Source organism: Meles meles, chromosome 21, assembly GCF_922984935.1.
Source record: "Meles meles chromosome 21, mMelMel3.1 paternal haplotype, whole genome shotgun sequence".
NCBI classification, from domain to species: Eukaryota; Metazoa; Chordata; class Mammalia; order Carnivora; family Mustelidae; genus Meles; species Meles meles.
In genome coordinates this window covers 24986615-24999268 of record NC_060086.1, presented here as the reverse complement: position 1 = coordinate 24999268, position 12654 = coordinate 24986615, and the positions used below count along the sequence as shown (strand labels likewise).

The 12654-nt window shown below is 44.1% G+C and overlaps 1 long non-coding RNA gene across 1 annotated transcript in view; it reads right to left on the bottom strand.

The window, feature by feature from the left end:
- The window catches only part of LOC123933957, a 129885-nt gene that overhangs the window by 105349 nt on the left and 11882 nt on the right, over window positions 1-12654 (bottom strand). Inside the window, exon 3 of the long non-coding RNA XR_006816713.1 lies at window positions 12137-12281. This is a non-coding gene — a long non-coding RNA (uncharacterized LOC123933957). The remainder of the gene's footprint in view (window positions 1-12136; window positions 12282-12654) is intronic.

The following is a 12654-nucleotide window of genomic DNA, read 5'->3' as shown; positions in this document are numbered from 1 at the left end:
CAGCAAATAAACGAATGTGGCTGGCACAGAATGAATGAAGAAGGGAGTAGGAGGTGAAAGGCGAGGCACAGAGGAGGACGGAGATCACAGCGCTGTGGAGCCTCTGAGTCACTGGAATGATTCTGGTTCTTAGTCTAGGGAAGACAGGGAGCCACTGTCTTTTTTTGAGCAAAGAGACATGGGAAGACCATGTGTTTTTCCCAGGAATCTTCTGGCTGCTGTGTTGAGGAGACCGCTGGAAACAAGCCGGGAGACCAGCTCAGAGGCTGTAGCGGTGTCCAGGAGTGAGAGGACAGCGACTCAGACCAGAGTAGTAGCAATGGAGATGGCAGAGAGATAGCCAGTTTCTGTTTTAAAGGTAAAGCCAACAGGAATACCTGATACATTGGTTATGGGGATGGAGAAAAACAAAGGGTTCAAGGACAATTTTAAACTTTTAGCTTGAATAACTAGAAGGATGACACTTATCAATATATACCTCCAACCCCAAATTTTCCCATAAGGACTGCAAACAGCCAGGACACCCCATTTTCCATCCCCTGTCCAATAATGATGATGACGTTAGAGTATTATCTTTTTATTGAGCGCTCACTCTATGGCCAAGCATTTTCTCTTTTTTTTTAAAGATTTATTTATTTGACAGAGATATCACAAGCAGGCAGAGAGGCAGGCAGAGAGAGAGGGGGAAGCAGGATCCCTGCCGAGCAGAGAGCCCGATGCAGGGCTCGATCCCAGGACCCTGAGATCACGACCTGAGCCAAAGGCAAATGCTTTAACCCACTGAGCCACCCAGGCGCCCCTGGCCAAGCATTTTCTGTGCATGACTGCCTTTAATCCTCCATCCACTCTGTGAATTAGATCCTGTGGTTTAGTGCCATTTCCTCCACAATGACAGTGAGGTTCACAGAAGTTACACAAGTTGTCTATTTTGCAACACTCATAAGTGACAAAGCCAGGATTTAAACCCAGGGCACAGTGACTGCAAGGCCCAGGACCATATTCACCATGCTCTCTTCAAATCTACCTTTCTGTATGTCAGGCACAGGCTGGGTCCTTTCACATATGTGATTTTACTTAATCTCTCTAATCTCTCTCTTAATCTCATTTTATGGAGTTGGTACTCATGTTCCCATTTTCAAGTGGAAGTCAACGGAAATACGTACCCAAGCCTACTTCCCTTATTCAGAAGTCGTCATTCTCCAGGAAACTACAATAAAGTCAAGTGGCATCTTCCCACCCAGCCCAATCAATACTGGCTTGAGTAGAATAACTGAGGAAATAGGGGGAGATATAAAGAGACAAAAGACATAGTGTCCTCTATACGGAGTGTGACTCTCTCAGAGAAGACGGTCAGTTACCCAAGGCCAGTCAAATGCCACTAGGTCTTAGTATGTGCCTGCCTTCAGCAAGCAGCCCACCCAGTGCACAGAGGGCTTGCTCTGTACTAGGCTTTGAGAATAGAAAGATGGACAGGAGGAATCTCCCACACAATCTAAGGGCAATTAAGAATTTTGGAGGCATATGCATTTCTGTAAATGATGTGCAAAGCTGATTTAAATGCATCATAACTGCCACTGAGCTGAGTGTCTATTCCCAGTTCTTTCCCTTAAATGTTAAAGACTAAAGACAGCACTTACCATCTGCTATAGCTTGAGATCTGCTCCTTCCCCCAAGGTCTCCTGACATGGCAAGGCCTGGCTGGCAGCCCCCTCTGACACAGCCCACCAACAACATCTAGAAGCAGTCAGAACATCTGCTGGTCTTTTCTCTGCAACACGCAGCTGCTGAAGACTTGTAACCCTTGCCTCTCAGGTCACTTCAGCCTGTGGACAATAAGGAACCCAGATCTGAGGGCATTTAGCTCAGTTCTCATCCAATCTGGGTCCTCGGACTCCTGGTTATTTGTTCAACATGTCTACTAAGCACCTTCTAAGTGCTGAGTGTGGTTATAGATAATACCATGGTAAACAAGAGAGATGTAGGCTCTTCCCTGATGGAAAAAAAATCTAGAAGGGACACAAATTTTGAATATGTTCACTGGCTCTCAGGAAGATGTACAGAGTATTGCAGGAACATGTAATTGGTGGATCTAAGCCAACATGGGGTACCCTGGAATTAGTGATCTTTGAGCTAAGAAATGAAGCAGGCATTAGCTCAGTGAAGGCAGGGGCTGGTGAATCATTCCAGAGAGAAAAGTGTGAGGAAAAGTCCTCAGTCGGGACAGAGCACAACAGTTGAAAAGAAAGAACTACAGTGCCATGGGGGAGAGATATAAAACAAACATAAGACACCAGATCTTATAAAGACTGATCAACATAAGGAGTTCTATCTCCTGAAGGCAGTGGGGAGCTATTAAAGGGTTTAAGCAAATGAATGGCTTGATGAGATTTATATTGTTAAAAGATCATTGTCATGGCTATGAGGAGATTGAGGGAAGGAAACAGGAGAATGAGGAGAGCCGTCCAGGCCATTGCACCAATGCAGTGGTCCAGGTGAGAGAGGATGGTGTCAGAGGCCATAAGTGGGACAGTGATAATGAAGAGGATGGGGTCTAGGTCTGTTTTTGGAAGACTCAACAAAACATGGTGACACTGTATAAGGTAGACAAAAGGTAGAGCTGAGGCTGATTCTACCTTTCAGGAATGATGGTACCATTTGTGGGATGGGGAAAAGGCAGAAGAGGGGTAAGTTTGGTAAGGGTGATGAATTCATTTCCAGACATTCTAAACTGGAGAGGAGTACAAGACAGGAGAATATATGTGTCCAGAAAGAAAATCTAGCCAGCCTCCTATACTGCTTGGTTATTTGTTCTGACTCTTCTCAGGTAAAGGTGGCATAGCCAGGAAAGAAAAACTTCCATTCCATCCTGTGAGTCCTGCCTAGTTCATGCCGCTGCTGTTGCAAATAAAAACGTACATACGGATACCTTGGACATCCGGTGATGTTTTAGCACACATCAAGCAGCACCTTGGACAGATCCCTCGCTGCTCTCCCCACAAAGTTACGCTCAAGTCATTCTACCATGCATCTTGCCTTTTATTCTGCCCCTTACACACCACTGATCTCAAACACTACTTTCTGTCTGTCAGTTCATCTGTTCCCCCTATTTAAGTCTTAGAACCCAAAAAACATAACCCTGAATTTAAAGTCTTCCACCATCTGACTCCTGATGTGAGATGCCATGAGACAAGCCTAAGGAAAAGTAAGGTCTGGGGACCAAGGAGGATCTTCCCAGCATCTGACATGGGGTAGAGGACAACTAAACCAGGGAAAGCATGAAGAGAGAGACTAAGAAATTAATGACGTACCGTGGATCCTTCTAAAAGCTAAAGTTTGCTTCGGAGATCAAGACCAGGTGAGTCCTGCAGGGCATGGAGCTAGAGACTGGAAAAAGCAACCAGGGAAGGTCATGGGAGAAGAGGAGCTGCACGAGAGGGCTCTTTATGACAGAGTTTGCAGCGACACCAAAGAACAATCTATGCTTAAAATGCTGTGTGAGTGGAAGGATGAAGCTTGGTAGTGCACAAAAACACGCCAGTAATGGTATTGATTTAGGTGCACAACTTCTAATTAGGAGATAAAAGGAAACACAAGAGCATAAGGTAATTCTTTGTGTGCCCACATCACATAATGTTCACAATGCACTCTGTTTTGAGAGAGGAGAAATGGAAAATTTGCGGTACAGAATGCATAGTAAGGTCTTGTTTATGTTTACAGAGAAAATTCAAAGTCTGGCAGGATATACCCTGAACTGTTAGCCACAGTCCTCTTTGAGAGGTGGAATCATAGTAAGGTTCCATTTTCTCTGTAATGCGTTTATCTTATGATTCTATACTAGGTCACTGTTTGGCCAGTATACACAAGTGCAGCCCTGTGGGTTGCTAAAATACTTCTGATTGGTTGGGAAAAGCCACTCTCCCAACACCCTGCCCTCAAAGAACCCTCCACATGCTCCAGCAGGTGAAGGGTTGACACCAAGTACAGCTGGGAGCTGCCAGGTCCCCTCCAAGGCCAGTGTCCATTCTGACTGTTAATTTTTAAAATATTTGTTGTTTGCAAAAAAAAATGTTTATTTTTTTTAAAGCATGGTACTGACTCCAATCAGAATTGCATAATGACTGTGATGCTGGGAGAATTTTAGAACACTGGTCTGCAGTTTTTACTGTGCTCACCACTCACATGTCAAATGACTTCCACCTAAAGGACTCACTTTTATAGGCTTCCCCGGATGCTAAAAATTACTTTGGAATTTTTAAAACAAACTGTCCTGCAGAGACTTTGTTTCTTCCTATTTGCACTTCATCCAGATGTAGCTGCCAAAATGAGAGTCCTAGCCCGGACTCTGGCTGATGCTGTGTCACAGCCCAAGTGGGGCCGCTCTCCCCTGAAGTCCTGTGTCAGCTCCCTTTTCTCCATTCACGTTACACTTGGCCTCTGTTCCTTAATATTCTTATTATTATATTCTGTCACCCTGACTGCTTCGTAAGCACTCTGAAGACATATAATTTGGCAGGCTTTTTTGTCCTCGCTCTACCTAGCCTACTGCCTGGCTTGTGGAGATTTTCAAGGATATCTATTGTTATTGATACTGAAACGTGTTATTTGCGAAGTGATCCTCTTCCCTGGTTACTGTCAAAACTGTCCCTGCAGGGTTAGTGTGGTAGAGGACACAGAACCTGTCATTGGAGGCTTAAACACGACTGGGATGGGACATATTCCCCCTTGTGAAGAAACAGCAATCATTTGTTGGCCTGCCTGTCCCAACGGGTGTTGCTTTTACAACCCTCTCTTAGCTTCAATATCCTTTTCCACTCATCCCATTATCTGCTAATAAATATCACTGTTTTCACTCAGAATAGCTGTTACAGGACAGAGGTTCCTTACCTATCCTGTATGTTCCATGCTGGACATTAGGAGTCCCACTGCTTTTATTAGCGTCCCTGTCTCAGGAGGTCAAAGCACCTTAAGTCCAATAAAGATTATTCAGTGGCGGGCTGATGAGCCAGAGGACGGTAAATGAAGGTAATCCTTGCAGGTGCAATATGCAAATCCCCAAATTCCAGTGACTTGGCATAGTGCGTCCTGATTTTTCACTCACATCAAAGTCCAGTGAGTGTTTCTGCTCAGCAGGCAACTTTCTTCCATGCAGTGACCCAGGAACCCAGGCTCTTTCTGTCTTATAATTTCACTTTCCCCCAGAGCTTTGGGATTACCTACACTTGAGCACCCACCTCTTCAAAGACCTTGACCGAAAAGTGACATGTCACTTCTGCTCATGTTCCCTTGGTTGAAGGCTAAACGATGACCAAATGTTGATGCAAGGGAAGCTGTGTCTTGTGGTCCCTGGTCCCACAAGCAACACCATGCTGTCAAAAGGGGATCATGAGCTCTTGGTGGATAGCTAGCCATCTGCCGTAGCAAAAAAATTTCCAAAGGCTTGGCAGATCATCCAATGACACTCTTAAGGAAAACCATCTCCCAATGAAAGCACAGGAAGCATTTTCAGGCTTATGTTCTCCAAGTCCCTTAAGAACACTCCTGTTACTTGCCATAAAATAGAGTTTTCATGGAAATGGGGAAGGGTTTTGAACTGGGAGGGGATTGTGCAATGTGACAACCCATATAAACCTTCAAGCTAGGCTTGTAGCATTGTAGGACCTGCCTGCATAAAGTGTGTGGGCATCAGGAAGTCAACTGACATCCTGCAATCCTTTGCACCAAACTGGTTTCCCTTCGGAGTTACCACTGCCCGACACAGCACCCCCGCACTGTCCTCGTCCATACATCCAAACCTTGAGGCAAAAATCAAGCCCAGGAGGGAACACTGAAGTAAACTCACAGAACACGTGTCTAATAAAACTATTTCTTTCCAAAACAGAAGCAACTGCTACGGGTCCATAATGAACATTTTTATTTTTAAAGTATTTTCTTTCATAGGGAAGAAATGTAATTCATTCTTTTCCCCAAAATAATAAGGAAAATTGCTGAGAACAGTCTGGCATTTGAAACCTAGTGGGAGATTTCTCCAGCAGATGGTTTTGTGGCAAAAAGCTTTTAAGAATTTCTAACTGTTAGCAAAAAATATATGAGAGAGAGAGAAAGGAAGAGAGGGGAAGGGAGGGAGGGAAGGACGGAGGAAAGGAGAGGGGAAAAGAGAGAGGGAAAGACTGATTTGATATGATCAAGAAAAGATGTCCCCAAAGAAAGCAACCCTTATTCAAGTTCTCATGACTCAAATGATCCACAGACTAAGTTGTAGATTCCAAAATCTGGCTGGGCACCAGAATAGCATGGCAAGCTTGTTTAAAATAACCATGGAATCAGAATATCTGTGGGTGGTGACCAGACATGCATATTTTTTTTAAAGTTCCATAGATGATTCTGTTGAAACCCAGTGGCCTTTTTTTTTTTAAAAAAAACTCTGATGATGGTTATGCAAACCGGTAGGCAGCATTTTTAGCTTAGCAAAGATCCTGCCCTCTTTGCCACTTGGCCATCATTTGCTACATGCGCATGTCCACCAGCAGCAGGCTATTCAACATGTCCCTCATCTCACCACACAAAGCACTGGGGTGATGTTCTTTAGAACCCCATGAACAAAGATACCAAAGCAGTTAATTATTTTATTTGGAAGCAAGGGAGACATATTTCACAGCCAATCCACCCAGCACTATCTGCAGAGAATCAAAGCTATGTCACAGCCAATGGCCCTGCCAAATACCACTGGCCACCATCCTCTCAGAAGGTTGGTGGGGGTTGGGGGGGGGCTGTTCCTGGGAGGCTTGGCAAATCAGCTTTCACTCCTAACACAGATGCCTACTAGCTGAAAGGCCAGGACAAGTCCCTCTGACCCAACCTGCTTACTTATAAAATAGTAACTGAAAATTCTGACCCCAGAGTGCTGTGAGCTACAAATGGGAAAAAGGTGAGAAAAGCACCTGGAAAAGAACCTGCCACGGAAAAGGAACTTGATCAATGGTACTTTCCTTACTGCATTTTTTAAATCTCCTTCTCCCTGGAAAAAGGAGAAGCAATTATCAAAGGCCGACAGAAGACAGTCTCGTTTTCCCAGTACTCCATGAGTTGTCTACAGAAGGGTTATCCAGCATAGTATTGGAGACAGCTGTCGATCTCTATTATTCTTTATTTAGGGGCTACCACCGAAGAGACTTACTTCTAGCCCCTGCTGTCACCTCAACCAGAAAGCATCTCTTGGTACCTGCAGCCATAGTAGGAAATGCCAAGTACGGCTTTTGCGGCCATAACTTGGGTTATGGGCATGATCTCTGTGAGTCCCACATGGTCTAATACTAAATTATATGGGATTCAAATTAATCATACAGACAGTCACAAAACACCAGACTCTAAATATTATTTACCCAGCATCAAGCAGATGTTTGTTTCCAAAGCTACAATCTCCTCTAATTGGCTGACATCGTGCTGCATAAACACCAATGCAAGCTTATGTTCTCTAATGAATGACAAATGCCTAGAAGAATCCTCTGCGAATTGGCAGCCTCCCCCTCCAGCATGCAAATTACATGGAAATTCCATCAGTACATGCATATAAGCTGATCTGCACGATTGGCAGACTGGTGGATAAACACACCCATGGATTCTGTGTCCAAATTCAATTTGGTGGGTTCATCTCTGCTTTTAGGGATCATTTGTTAAGTTACTCATCCAGCCAACATTTACAGAGCAGCCATTCCACAACAGATATTGTCTTGGGCTTTAGGAGTACAAAGAGGACTGAAAATGTGGTCTCTCACTTCAAGTAGTCCACAACGAAAGAAGGGAGACACGACTGGTAAAGAAATAAAATTAACAGTGTGAGAGGTGCAAAAACAGAATGTGGGCAAGCATCTGCGGTCAGAGAGGGAATAAATCAACTCTGCCGATAGGGGCTGGGGACAGCCTCCCAGATTTTCAAAGCAAAACTCCGAGCAAGATCTTAAGAGTCAGCTAGACAGACAAAGTGTAGAAAGGGAGGTCACAGTAAAGAGAGTAGCAAGGACACATGACAAAACATGTCGGGGTCTGGGAGCCGACAGAGTTGGAACTTGCTGGAGCATACAGAGCAAGCAACTATCTGCTATTCTAGCTCCTTAAAAATGCGTGCCAACCACAAACCATAAGAGACTCTTAATTTCACAGATCAAACTGAGGGTTGCTGGGGGGAGGGGGTTGGGAGAGAGGGGTGGGGTTATGGACATTGGGGAGGGTATGTGCTATGGTGAGTGCTGTGAAGTGTGTAAACCCGGCGATTCACAGACCTGTACCCCTGGGGATAAAAATACATTTTATAAAATTTTTTAATTCAATAAAAAAAAAATGCGTGTCAACCACACAGCCCCTCTGAGGGGTAACATGGCCCTAGCTATTGAAATTTAAAATGTATCTTGTTTGTATAGCAGCAAAAGGGGGAAAAGTGCTCCTCTCTAAGGGACTAGTTAAATATGGTACGTCCACATAAAGAAGTACGACCCATACTAAATACTCTGTCAAAAGTCATGGGCATGTGCCCCATAAACTTATAGAAGACTTACAGTTAGGGGAAGATCTCCAGAAAATACTGTCAAGTGAAAAAATCATGAGATAAAAAAAGATAGGATGCTACTTTTTGTGTAAGAGAGAAGACAAAATAGGAATATCTATTCTTCTTTGCTTTACTAATAAAGAAACCCTAGAGGGACATACAAGAAACTAATACCTGTAAGCACTGAGGGGGGTGCAGAATAGATTAGAAAAGAGCTGGGGGTGAGCTTCTGCAATGCAGACCTTATAGACCTTTTTTTTTTTTTTTTTTTTCCAAATCACATAAATGCATCACCTCTGAAAAAGACAGACCAGGGGTGGGGCGCCTGGGTGGCTCACTGGGTTAAGCATCCAACTCATAATTTCAGCTCCAGTCATGATCTCACGGTCTGGAGATCAAGCCCCGCATTGGGCTCCTTGCTCAGGAGGGAGTTTGCTTGAGAGATTCTCTCCCTCTGCCCCTACCCCATCCCATCTCTCAAATAAATAAATCTTAAAAAAAAAAAAAAAAAAAAAAAAGTAGGACCAGATTTTAAAATGTATCTGCCTCACGGCCCACCAATTCCAGTCTTGACATCAATTACAGACAATCACTTACACACGTGCCTAAGGATATTTGTTGTAGTACAGTTTTTGTGCAAAAAAAAAAAGAAAAAAGAAACAACAAAAATATTCATTAATAAAATCATAGAATAAACAAGTATGTTCATACTTAAGAATATCAGGCAGCAGTTAAAACTGTGAAGTAGATCTTTCCACCCACAGGGACAAATCCAAGACTCCCAGAAGGATAAGACACTATTACTGTAACACACACACCCCAGGTAACACCTTGCTAAGCTGAAATAATTCACACCTGTTACCAGTGCTTACTTGTGGACATGGTCTAGAGCAGTAGTCAGTGATCATCTTCTACAAAGAGCCAGACAGTCAATGTTTTAGGTTTTTCTGTCCTTACGGTCTCTGTTGTGCCTAATCACATATGGCAAACACAGCCACAGACAATATATAAATGAATAAGCTGTGTCCCAATAAAACTTTATTTCGAAAACAGAGAGAGAGCCAGATTGGGACTGCAGGCTGTCGTTTGCCAACTACTGGTTGAAAGAACCAAGACAGGAGGTGTTGATTAAAAACTCTTTAATTTTTTTTTTAAACAAGGAGAATAAAGTATCTCTTCCTTATCTAATTAAAGTTAACTAAAAATAACATGATATATTAGTCTGCTCGGGCTTCATAACAAAATACCATAGACTGGGTAGACTGAATAATAAGCATCTATTTTCTAATGGTTCTGGAGGCTACAAGTCCAAGATCAAGGTGCCAAGGGTGGTTTTTGGTGAGGGCTCTCTTCCTGGCTTGTAGGCTGCTGCCCTCAGTCTGTGTCTTCCCATGTTTTTCCTGTGTACATGGAGGCAGAAAGAGCATTCTGGTGTCTTTTCCTCTTCTTACAAGGCTATCAGTCCTACTAGATAAGGGATCCATCCTTATGATGCCATGTAACCCTAGCTACCTCCCTAAAGGCGCTACCTACAGTCACATTGGGGGTCAGGCCTTCAACACGTGAATTTTAAGGACACACAATTCAGTCTATAACAGTGGGTCAGGACTTGTGCCCTATAATAACAATACACACAGGCTCCTCCTCCCAGAATCCAAAAGAAATAATCAAGATTGTGATGGTTCTTAACATCAGAAGGCCCAGCCAGGGGTTATACCTTCCTTCCCTAACCCTCTCTCTTCCTTCTCCTGGCAAGAATGCTCCCCTCTCCAAGACAGTGCTGCTGTCCTGCCTAGGTAGGAAGTCTTTACCACCCCCTCCACCCCTCACTGACACTGACTGCCTCTCTCTCTCTCTCTCTCTCTGGATTCCTCCTCACCTGTCAAGAGGTGCTAGAAAGGCATGTGTTGAGAAAACCATGACAATATACCCAGATCCCCTTTGGGATTTAAGTCTATATATGTCTCTATCTTCCCATATTTATCTATCTAAAACAATCTATTGAGAGAAATTATAAGGAACTGGCTTATGCAATTATAAAGGCTGAAAAGTCCAGACCCAGGAGAGCCAATGGTATAGTTCCATCGGAGTCTGAGTTCAAATGCAAGAGAAGACCAATGTCTCATCTCAAAGACAGGCAGAGAGAGAATTCTTATCCACCCTTATATTCTCCTCAGGCCTTCAACTGATTGGATGAGGCCCACCCACACTAGGGAGAACAATGTGGTTACTCAGTCTACCGAATCAAGTATTAATCTCATCCAGCAACTCCCTTACAGATACACCCAGAAATAACGTTTAACCAAATGTTTGGCACCTTGTGGCTCAGACAAACTGACACATAAATTAACCACCACAGCCAGTGGTGTTAGAAACACCACGAGAAACAACTCAAACGTCCACCAGTAGAAGACTGACTGGTTAAATAAATTACGGGACAGCCAAAGAAGTGATACGTACAACTGTAAATTTAAAAAAGGTAAGAAAAAAGAATGACCTTCTCTAAATACTGTCACGGAAAGATCAAAAGTGGAAAAAGCAAAAGGCAGAACATGTGTCTAACAGGATACATCTGAGGAGAAAATGAGGAAAAACTACTATTTATATTTGTATTTTCTTATATATATGTAAAGAACCTCTAGAAGGAGTACTAAGAAACCACACTGCTTTCCTAAGAAGATAGAACTAAGCATATACAAAACAAAGAAGGGAGGGAGAATTCTGGCAGCTTCTTCACACTGTCTGGATTTTAGCTATGAAAATGTAGTACCTGTCCAAAAAAGATTTTAAATAACTGATGACGGGAAAAACAACTGTTGGGCATCTCCGAAGGTCCAGTCTGGAAGTCTTCAGTACACATCCAGCCAGTAGTGAAAGCCATGAAGAAAATGAGGTTGTCCCGGCAAATACGGAGAGAAGGAAATAATGTGGAAGTCAGACCCTGGGGAACACCGACATTTCGAGGGGTGGGAGGGTGCAAGGAGATTGTGCAGGAGCAGACAAAAAGGCAGAGTACAGGAGAGTCAGGTGGTCTCAGAGGGTATGTAATGGTCTCACGACGACAAGAAATGTAAAGTACAGACAAGCATTCAGCGGTCGCATCATTTCTGGGATGATATATTTAACCAGAGTCTGTATCGTGTTTGCACTTTCTGTAGGAAATAGATCATGTAGTTACATCTCTTCCCTGGAATTTCTTTAGCTGCTGTCAGTGCAACCTGATTTGAGATGTAAATAAACTGCGGAGATAATGCCGGGACCTCGGCAGACTCCGTTCGGCCGCCCGCCCAGGACGAGGGCGGTGATGGATGGTGCCAGGGCCACTGCATAATCTCGTCTGTTTTAATACTCGATTATCACATCCCTCATCTTCCCCAGAACCCGACTCAACACATTAAAACCTCTTTGTTCCTTCCACAATGCTAGTATCTCTCTTGCATCTCCAGCCTCCTTTAATATTGTTCATTATTGAAATAAACACAGAAAACCAATTACCCGGGCGGCAGCAGGAGTTGGTCATGTGCCCACCCAGCCGCTCCGGGAACCTGATTCCCATTGAGATAAACGAGAACCCCCGTGCACAGCCAAGCTGCTCACCTCTCCTCAGGCTCCTGGGAGCCACCCCGACACAGCCACAGCCACGGGGTTTCAGACATTCCTGTTCAGCTAGTTCGGTGTGTGTTCGTTGTCACCAGATGCTATGGGAGGGTGTGGCGCGACCAAAGTGCAGGGCCAGGCAGCTCTGCAGGCAAAGCGGTTGTTAACGCAGTGAGGGCAGAGACTCTCAGAATACCCGAGTTCAAATCCAGGCTCTGCTAACAAAGCTGTCTGGATTGGGCCGATTCTTAACTTCTCAGGGCCATGGATCCTCATTTGTGAAATGTAAATAATAATAGTACCCACCTGGGTGCCTGAGTGGCTCAGGCGGTGAGGTATCTACCTTCTGCTCAGGTCATGGTCGCAAGGTCCTGGGATGGAGTCCCATGTCATCGGGCTCCCTGCTCACTGGGGAGTCTGCTTCTCCCTCTGATCCTCCTCCCTCCCATGCTCCCTCTCACATTCTCTCAAATAAATAAAATCTTTAGAAAAAAAAATAGTACCTCCCTGTTATGGGT